Below are 11,395 nucleotides of genomic sequence, written 5' to 3'. Positions count from 1 at the left end.
GAAGAAAATCAAACGACGCCGCTCGACCCAAAGAATCTGCTAGGTGGGGGAGGCGATAAATCCCCACAAGGGGCTCCGAAAAAGCCTGAAGGCGAACATGGGAGGAGGGTGACAAGCAAAGGTAACCCTCTAACCATCCTGGATAGCTCCAAGAATAGGACCACCCTCATGCCATTCAACTCACACCTTCACCTAGCAACTTCTCTCTCTAAGAAAGCTTGTGTTCTTACTTGTTCTTGCTTAGTTTTCATTGTTCTTGAAGCTCTTCTTGTGTTCTTCAAGAAACTCATCCCCAAACCACCTTTTCGATCCATAAAATAGAGTAGTTTTAGTCACAAACTAGTTTCAGGAGAAACCCTTCTCTTTTGAAGCTCTCGGAAGCTCACCGTAAGAAGTTACTCCGCCCAAACACCAACTTACTTTTCGTAATCGTCAACTACCGCCAAGAAGAAAGGTAGATTTTTCCATCCTCACTATCTCTAAGTATATATGTAGAGTCCCTTTGTCCACTAAACTCTACGTATAACATAGAACCGCATGATGGAAAGTATAACGTAGAATCTTCTTATACCCTAACTTTAAGAATATAAAGTTATCTATCGCCTATAAGATTTCAAATGCATGATAGTTAGTAAACTTATTCTCGCTAATGGAAGTATGAACATGTTGGAATAATCGACTTCTACTCTAATAAACATGTGTTGTTTTGAATTTCCCACAAAGATAGAAAGAATGGTTTTTCAAAAGATAAGACTTTATCATTGATAGAAGTATTCGTATTTTGATCTTTAGATGGTTATGAGTATGTGTTATGAATTGTTTGCATTACTTGTCTTGTTGTAAAGCATAAGTGATTTTCACTCCAAAGGCGTCCGTACATGTGGCGTTATGCTTTAAGTTGTGATTTGAGCATGATTAGTAATATAGAGTTGGATGATCTTACTAGTTTAGTTTCAAGATTACAATGAATGATTTATGATTTCGTATGTGAAAAGTCCTACCGCGGAGTCTATGCATGAAAATGTGACACAGAAATCGAGAAAGTTAGAAACATGACACATAGGGTGTGGTTAATGAAAAGGCATGTTTTGAAAGGGGTGAAATGTTTTGGAAACCGCAATGTGGCGGGACGTCGTAATCCATTGTGTGGTGTGTGTTTTGTGTGTCAATGGGAACCCGGTGCGGCGGAATCATTGTGAGGATACTTGGGAGACCGGAACGGCGAAACCGAGGTTGGGTGTGTTAAAAATGATTTTTTTTTTGAAATGTTGATATGGTTATGAAATATGGAAAATGATGACACGATCTATGAGGAGTCGCGTAGGAGAAACTCGGAAAATAATGGACACCAATGTTAGTTTGGATAATGAATGTGGATGTGTCATTGTTAACCATTTTGTCGAATATGTATGAACTATGTGGAAATTATTAAATTTATGATCGTTTGTTCGTAAGTGTAAGGGTTACTCTATTGAGCTTTTGTAGCTCACGGTGTTACCTTTGGTGACCCTGACATATTATATTGGTGGCGACACTGGTATAATGTGTCAGATCTTATAGATGAACAGGGTGAACTCGACACCTTGGAAGCCTTTGGAGCTGAAGAGCTAGCCAGGATGGAGGAAGAAGCGGAGCAGTAGATAGGAACCCTCGTTCCCTCCCTTATTTGAATAAAGTACTTTGTAAGGTTTATGATGTAGTATTGAGCTAGACTCCATTTATTTTTCAATGAAATTTCCTATTTAACGTTCCCAAAAATCGAGGCATTACAACTTGGTATCAGAGCTTTAGGTTCAACCCTCGGCCATGGGTAGAATGGGTAGACCATAAGATAGTTTGACCGTTGCATAAAACGTGAATTGAGTTTAAGTTTACCGTCCCAAATTGGGTGGAATTTGGACAAAACAATCTTTGGATTGAAGCAAGGTTTAGGAAATTGGCAGTACCGCCGAGCTGGGAATTCCCGAACAATTGGATGATGACTTAAATCAAGAATCGAATGTGGAACCAGAAACCCAAAGTTTTTCACTAGAAGTTAGTAAACCTTTATCCTAAAATGTTACTAATTGAGGTTAAACTTTTCCTTGACCGTTGCATAAAACGTGAATTGAGTTTAAGTTTACCGTCCCAAATTGGGTGGAATTTGGACAAAACAATCTTTGGATTGAAGCAAGGTTTAGGAAATTGGCAGTACCGCCAAGCTGGGAATTCCCGAACAATTGGATGATGACTTAAATCAAGAATCGAATGTGGAACCAGAAACCCAAAGTTTTTCACTAGAAGTTAGTAAACCTTTATCCTAAAATGTTACTAATTGAGGTTAAACTTTTCCTTGTAGATGAACCAACCAAATCTCTATCAAGCCAACCTGCTAGCTGAAGCTCACCACCTTGCAAGCACCCTAAGGTCAATGACGAACCAACTAGTGGGGGATCCCTATTTCCCCTACGCCTTTCCCTACACTCATGATTATTTCCAAGAGCATGGCACCATCCTACTTCCCACAAATGAGGAGGAAGATGATGCCGAACCAGCACCCGTCTTAGTCTAAATAGCACCTCCCATCAATGAGGAATTTCTAATTGAAGGAAATGAAGAGGACGATGTCGAAGCAGCCCCTGCCCTGGTCGAGGGAGTTGAGGAAGATCCTGAGGAGTTCCACGACCCACCAATAAACGAAGCGGACTGGCCGCACTTAATGTTAATGCCAGATCCAGACTTACCATCCGACGACGAGGAGATTGAGATTTTAGAGGAGGATCCAGAGTGGGTTATGCCCGACTTCATGGACATACCCGCTGACTCGGGAGATGTACCCCCACCACCCTTCGAGACCGACATAGGCGCGTATAGGGTCGAATTCCCGGACATCTTCTAGACTCATTAGGAAAACTTAGCATGTGGTCAGATCTTTTAGTTATGTAATAGGATGCTTAAGACTTGTGAGCCATCTATGTTGTATTTGTTTGTTTAAGTAATGAAAATCGTGCAATTCTCTTAAATTTATGACTCTGTTTATACCTGTAATTAATTGTGTGCAAACCATTCCTTACACCATTAAGTCTAATATATAACTCTCTTATTGTTATAGATGTCGAACTTGCCACGAGGAGGATGCCCACCCTTTGCCCCACAAACCTTGGCCAACTATCGGTCATTGCTAGCACCAGAGTACCCGGGACTAACACCCCCACCGGAGGATGGCATGGAACTCTATGAAGTTCCAATCACTTGGGAGATACCCCCACCAGTTGCAGCTCCCGAGCCCCTTCCACCTACCCAAGTCCCTGCACCACCTGTGCAGAACTTCGAGCAACCATTTGACTATTTTATGTCTGACCCAGAGTGGGAAGCTACAATGCTGAACCTCTCCCAGCACTACCCGGAACCAGTGGAGGAGCCAACCATACCAACTATGGAAGAACTGCTCGCACAGGAACGTGAGCGTCTTCTTAGAGAAGAGACAGCTACTGAGAGAAGCTACAAGATGTGGCTGAGAGAAGTCTTTGGAATCAGTCCACCCTAGAGTGTCGGGGCCACGGAGTAGAATAAGGCTTTGTAAGCCGTAAGATCGTGTAGTAGGAGCGTGTAAGATCGTCTCAACTTGTATTAGGGAATCTTGTTTTAAGTCTACTTGTCTTATAGTAGAACTCTATGTATGTGATTGTAATGTCCTACTTATCTATGAAAAGTTTGCCTTATTTTTGTTTAAGAGTACTGTTGCATACTATATAATCTATTGCGTTTAACTTCTAGAAAGATATACCTTTTACAAAAGGAAATTGTTAAATAAACTAAGACTCCCCCTTCCAATTTTTACTCGTAGATGGTGAACCGGTGCAGTGGATTAGGATATGAGAACGGAGAATCCTCTAACCCTCTCCCCAACCTAGCTCAAATCATGTAGGCGCTTGTAACGGCCTTAAACGCCAACCGCCGAAACCAAAACCGCGATGATGAACCTATGACCCAAACCCGAGCTATGAACGAATTTTGCAAATGCCGACCTCTGACCTTCAACGGAGATACCAACCCCACCGTGGCTGAAAGAAGTCAAGGTGATATTGGACACCTTGGAAATTACCCGAAATGGAGATCGTGTAGCCTTAGCCATGTACCAGCTGAAGGGAGAAGCCCGCTACTGGTAAGATCTGATGGAGGCAACCCATGCCATAGCCACCATGACATTTGCCGAGTTTGAAACTCTGTTTCTCGACAAGTACTTTCCTACGCCTCTTCGTTTGGCCAAAGAACAAGAGTTCCTAAACCTGAAACAAGGAACGATGACAGTCACTCAATACGCGGCCAAGTTTGAGGAACTGTCCCGTTACGCCCAAACTGCCATTGCAATAGAGGACAAGAAGGTGAGAAGGTTTGAGTGGGGGCTGACCACTGCTAGAAGGGCTATGGTAGCTTAGGCTTTCCCCACCTATACCGGTGTTGTGAAGTGTGCTCTTCGACTGGAGAGTGAAGAGAATGACTTCAAAACCCGATGGAGGAAGGCGACAGGCAACACTGGCAGACCTATCTGAACTCAACCTTCCAACAACAATCGTGGACCCTACCCTACCAAACCCTTCACCCATCGCAAAATAAGCAACCTTGGAAGACTGCTGCACCAGGACGTGGCGAACCATAGAGGGGCGGCAAAAACATAGCAATAGTTTAGTGCTTCAACTGTCAGGCTATGGGCCACTACAAACATGAATGCCCTCAACCCCAGAGGGAGAGAACTGGAGGTTTTGGAAGCCAGAAAGCTCAACAGCCGGGACAGACCGGATTTGGAAAGCAGAACCCTATAGGCCCATCGCAGTAGCTGAATGGGCAGAACAAGGGGAAACAACCCATGGGAACACAACAGAGTACTGGAGGACGCATCTTTGCACTACAGACTGAGGAGCAGGAACAGGATCCCTCTGTGATCCAAGGTACGCTATTATTGTACAGTACCTGCGTGCAAGCTTTGTTTGACTCTGGAGCATCACATTCGTTTATATCTTCTGCTTGCGTAACTGCCCTAGCATTAGAAACAGAACCCCTAAGTACGAGTACGAAAGTCACATCGCCGTTGGGGGGGAGTATAGCTGTTAATCTAGTGTAGAGGGTGCGAGATAGAAATAACCGACCTATGTCTGACTTGCGACCTCAGAGTGATCGACATAGCGGATTTCGACATAATCCTTGGGATGGACTGGCTATTAGCTCACCGAGCAGTCATAGACTGCCACCAGAAGACAGTGATGGCTCATACTTCTGAAGGGACTCGTTTTCAATTTAAGGGGGATAGACAAACGGCAAGTTCAACGACAAAGAGATCCAAGTGGCAGAATCAACTGTTTGGATGGCTAGCTAGTCTCCAAATGGAAGAAACCGACCGGATGGAATTGGGATTACCGCACATCGTTTGCGAGTACGCCGATGTTTTTCCTGAAGAACTTTCGGGTTTACCACCTCTAAGAGAGATAGACTTCTCTATAGAACTCCAACCGGGAACAGCACCAATCTCGATGGCACCATACCGAATGGCCCCTGCAAAACTAAAGGAGCTCAAGACCCAATTGCAGGAGCTATTGGATAAAGGATTCATCAGACCAAGTACATCACCGTGGGGAGCACCCGCATTGTTCGTGAAGAAGAATGAAGGAACACTTCGACTGTGTATTGACTATAGGAAGTTAAACCAAGTCATAGTCAAGAACCGATATCCCTTGCCTAGGATTGACGACCTGTTTGACCAATTGAGAGGAGCAACCTGTTTCTCCAAAATTGATCTCCGATCAGGTTACCATCAGTTAAGAATCCGGGACGAGGACATCACCAAAACAGCCTTCCGCACTCGATACGGACACTACGAGTTTGTAGTGATGCCGTTTGGACTGACAAATGCTCCGGCAGTATTCATGTGTCTCATGAACAAGGTTTTTCAACCCTACTTAGACAAATTTATAGTGGTGTTCATTGATGACATCTTGATATACTCCGCCAACAAAGAGGAGCACGAGGAACACCTCCGAATAGTGCTACAAGTACTCCGAAATAGCCAACTCTATGCCAAGGCGAGTAAATGCGAGTTTTGGCTGGAAGTGGTTAAGTTCTTGGGGCATGTAGTATCCAAAGACGGGATTGCAGTGGACGAAAGTAAGGTTGAAGCAGTACTGAATTGGAAACAGCCGACCTCGGTATTCGAAATCAGGAGTTTCCTAGGATTGGCTAGATATTACCGAAGATTCATACAAGACTTCTCAACCCTAGCCAAACCAATGACCGGGCTAACTCAGAAAGGAGTGAAGCTGGATTGGAATGAAGCCTGCGAAAAGTCTTTCCAAGAACTGAAAAAGAGACTGACCAGTGCACTGATACTCATCATTCCCGAGCGGGGTGTAGATTATATGGTTTACTGCGACGCGTCAAGAGATGGCTTGGGATGCGTGCTGATGCAGAATGGAAAAGTTGTCGCCTACGGATCACGACAACTTCGACCGCACAAGAGGAATTACCCCGCACACGACCTAGAATTGGCTGCAGTAGTATTCGCCCTCAAATCTTGGCGTTACTATTTGTGGGGAGAACAATTCGAGGTCTTCACCGGTCACAAGAGCCTCAAATACCTTTTCACTCAAAAGGAGTAGAACCTGCGGCAGCGTCGATGGATGGAATACTTGGAGGACTACAAGTTTACACTTCAGTATCACCCTGGCAAGGCCAATGTGGTAGCTGATGCTCTAAGCTGAAAGGATATGGCACAGAAGGTCAAGACAACTATTAAGGAATGAAAGATGGTGGATACCCTCAATGAGTTCAACTTGCAACCATCATCAGAGAACGGGAATGCTCGATTGTACGCTTTGGTTGCAGAACCGGCGCTTCATCGAGAAATCTTATTGGCCCAAACCTTTGAGCAGGATTGTGAGTTCATTCGGTACCGAATCTGAGAAGGAAAGGCGCTACCAGGATGGACAATCGAGAAGGATAACAGCCTGATATTCAAGGGAAAGGTGTTCGTACCTAATATTGGGACCCTTCGAGAAGCTGTACTCCGAGAAGCTCACCATTCGAACTTCGCAGTTCACCCTGGCGGTACAAAGATGTATCATGACCTGCGGAGAACGTACTGGTGGGAAGGAATGAAGAAGGATGTAGCTCAATTTGTATCAACCTGCCTAGTGTGTTAGCAAGTCAAGGCTGAACATTAGAAACCAGGAGGAGATCTCCAACCCTTACCGACACCAACCTGGAAGTGGGAGCACATTTCAATGGATTTCGTGACTGGACTGCCAAAATCCGCCAAGTCAAACACTGCCATTTGGGTAATCGTGGATCGACTCACCAAATCTGCGCATTTTTTGCCTGTTAAGATGATAGAGAACGTAGAACAGCTAAGTCTGTTGTACATTAGAGAGATTGTACGCCTACATAGAGTACCTATCTCCATAGAGTCTGACAGAGACCCACGTTTCGTATCACACTTTTGGAAAGGATTGTAGAAGGCATTGGGGACAGATGTAAGGCTTAGTACGGCCTTCCACCCTCAAACAGACGGACAAACGGAGAGGACAATCCAAACACTGGAAGACATGCTGAGAGCCTGTGCTTTGGATTTTTCTGGAAACTGGGAGCAGCATTTACCGTTGGTAGAGTTCACCTACAACAATAGCTATCAAGCAAGTATCGAGATGGCACTATACGAAGCTCTATACGGTTGACCCTGTCGATCTCCAGTCTGTTGGATAGATGCTGGGGAAACAACATTGATATGACCTGACCTAGTATGAGATACCACAAAGAAAGTCAAGATCATCAGGCAAAGGATCCAAACTGCTGAAAGTCGACAAAAGATTTATGCAGATCGAAGGAGCCGACCATTGACCTTTGCAGTAGGAGATCATGTATTCTTGAAGATCAGACTAAAGAAAGGAGTCATCAGATTTGGGAAAAAGGGAAAGTTGTCTCCAAGCTATATCGGACCTTTCGACATCGTGTAGAAAATCGGAAAGGTTGCATATCGTCTAGCGTTGCCGCCACAGCTAGACAAAGTACATAACGTATTCCATGTTTCAATGCTCCGCAAGTATCTCACATTGCCCACGCATGTTCCCAACTGGGAAGACCTCACCATTGACGAAGACGCGACATACGAAGAAGAACCCATAATGATTCAGGACCGAAGTGAGCAGACAATTCGGAACAAGACGATTAAATTGGTACGAGTTTTGTGGAAGCACCGCAGTTCTGGAGAGACCACATGGGAAAGAGAAGAAACCATGAAAGCAAATTTCGCTCACCTGTTCGAATCCGAGCGTGCACCTAATTTCGAGGACGAAATTGTTTAAGGGGGATAGTTTGTAAAGACTCAAAATTTTTAATAAAAATTATCAAAATTTCTTTTTAATTACTTAATATTACTTTTAATATTCCTTTTTAATTTCTATAATCCGTCATAATTAGATTTTAGTCCTTTGAAATTTTATTTCTTGATTCAAAACCCTACATGGTTAGTATAATTAGTTTCTAACCAGTTAGTTGGAGAAACCAAACTACCTAGTTCCTTTCTCTTCCATCCTTTGGTTAATAACCGCTAGGAAAACTTGTAACCCTTGGGTAATAGAGTTTTAATGGCCAATTAAAGCTTTGATGTGACAAGTCAAGAAAAGAATCTTAGGTCTTGTCATGTCAACCTTACTTTTTCTTTACCCTTTGGTCCATAAATGTTAGGGGAGATATTACCCATTCGAAAATAGCAACTAGTCTACTAATATATATATATATATATATGTGTGTGTGTGTGTGTGTGTGTGTGTGTGTGTGTGTGTGTGACAAGACTAGTCACATGGGAATCATGTACCATGGGAATCTTGTACCTTGCTTCCAAGAAGTCAACCTTGTCATTTCAACCTTTCATGTCAACCTTACTTTTTCTTTACCTATTGGGTAACAAATGTTAGGGGAATTATTATCCCTTGGTTAATAGAGATTAGACTTGCCAAGTGTGTATACATATATATACAACTTGATAAGACAAGACATGCCTAGGGTTATAGCCTTAAGCCTATTTATACTAGAGTTACTTTCCTATATATATATCGGGACGGTTCAAGGGACACTCAAAAAAACACCTAAAAAAACACCCAAAATCTCAATCTCATAGTTCCCGATCGAATTTTTATGATCCGAACCGTTCAATGTGTACAGAATGTGATTTTAAGGGTGCTCGTGAGAAATTAGCAAAACAAATGACCGGAAAATGCTTGATTTGAGTAGTTTTTATTTGAACCGTTCAATAAAAAACTATTCGAAACTGTTTGGATCAAGCCCTTTCCAGTCATTTTTTTTGCTGATTTCTCGCGAGTACCCTTAAAATCACGTTCTGATCACATTGAGCGACTCGGATCATCAAAATTTGATCGGAAACTATGAGGTGTTTTTTTGGGTGTCCCCGGAACCGCCCCGTATATATATATGTATATGTACTTATATGCAAGAGAGAGAGAGAGAGAGAGAGAGAGAGAGAGAGGCCGAATGGGAGAGAGAGAGGTGGAGTGTGTGCTTGTGTTTTGTTCTCTTTCACACGCTACTTAATAGCCCTAAGCCTATTTGCTATATGCCAACCCATTAGTAGTCTTCCTAAGTACATCCTAGCCTTTGATTTTGTTCTTTCTTACAAGCAACCTCTTTTTAGGACTAGACTAGTCAAAAACCCTTCATGATGGCCTAATATTTGGCCTATAAATTGAAGTGACAAGTGAAGGAAGGCTATGGATTGATTGAAGGACTTGAAATGACAAGTCCATGGAGCAAATCCATGGGAGCAGTGGAGAGAAAGAGGGCTGGCCATGAGAGGAGGAGAGAGAGCCAAAATTTTGGCTATAAATAGGACCACCTTCATGCCATTCAACTTACACCTTCACCTAGCAACTTCACTCTCTAAGAAAGCTTGTGTTCTGACTTGTTCTTGCTTAGTTTTCATTGTTCTTGAAGCTCTTCTTGTGTTCTTCAAGAAACTCATCCCCAAACCACATTTTCGATCCATAAAGTAGAGTAGTTTTAGTCACAAACTAGTTTCGAGAGAAACCCTTCTCTTTCGAAGCTCCCGGAAGCTCACCGTAAGAAGTTACTCTGCCCAAACACCAACTTACTTTCCGTAATCATCAACTACCACCAAGAAGAAAGGTAGATTTTTCCATCCTCACTATCTCTAAGTATATGTAGAGTCCCATATATGTTATCTCTAAGTATATGTAGAGTCCCTTTGTCCACTAAACTCTACATATAACATAGAACCGTATGATGGAAAGTATAACGTAGAATCTTTTTATACCCTAACTTTAAGGATATAAAGTTATCTATCGCCTATAAGATTTCAAATGCATGATAGTTAGTAAACTTATTCTCGCTAATGGAAGTATGAACATGTTGGAATAATTGACTTCTACTCTAATAAACACATGTTGTTTTGAATTTCCCACAAAGGTAGAAAGAATGGTTTTTCAAAAGATAAGACTTTATCGTTGATAGACATAATTCAGCAGCGTCAGCACGTCTCGACAAGCCTGGGACCTCAAAATATCAACGTTCTTCTCCGAGGATAGGGATTGCAAGGTCTTGGTGATGGCTCGGTGATCTGCAAAAGGAGAAGACAATTAGTAGGAGTAGAGCAAATAAACAAAAGAAGAACAGGCACAGCGAAATAGAAGGGAAGACAAAATTAAGAAACCTCTGAAATCTTTTATCTTTGGTACGTGATGCCTACGGTAAGTTTGGTCGCCGAACTCGTAGTTACCATGCACCTCCACATAGAAGTTTGCCCATTTGTCAGTATCGTGCAACCCATCCACTAAAGGCTCTTTGCCTTAGCGCGTTGAAAGGTACCTATGCTCGGTGCAGCCGTGCTGAGACATGATGTATGTATCAAAAAGGTTAGCAACGAAGAACTCCAGCTCGTGGCTCTCTTTTAATGCAACCACAACCATCACAATCCTAAAGCTATTAATAGCAAAAAAGTGAAGGACGAGGCTGAAATGAGCTAGGAGTTCCCTCAAAATGGGTGAATAGGGAACCGAAGCCCAGCCTCGCAAATGGCCATCAGAGGAACTGTGACGTGCTTGGGCCTATGCTCCCCCTTATCCTTGATCCGGTCACTAGCCACTCGGCTAACGACCACATCATCCAGAATGTTGTACTCTTGGCAAAAGTTCTCGTATTCCCCAAGGACGCCACTAAAGAAAATGGGCGTGAGGGCAGACCTGACCCCTCTCATAGAGGTCAGCGACCTCCGTGTCAACGATCGGAGTGGCATCACATTCGGATTGTGCAGACATCGAGGCTTCGGCCCCAGAATTGAATCTCGACTCGGCCTCCGGCCCCCTTTGTGGCACGGCCTCGGATGGAGTAGACAACG

Source organism: Rhododendron vialii, chromosome 4a, assembly GCF_030253575.1.
Source record: "Rhododendron vialii isolate Sample 1 chromosome 4a, ASM3025357v1".
NCBI classification, from domain to species: domain Eukaryota; kingdom Viridiplantae; phylum Streptophyta; class Magnoliopsida; order Ericales; family Ericaceae; genus Rhododendron; species Rhododendron vialii.
The sequence above is the reverse complement of the archived record's forward strand: the minus strand, read 5'-3'. Positions refer to the sequence as shown.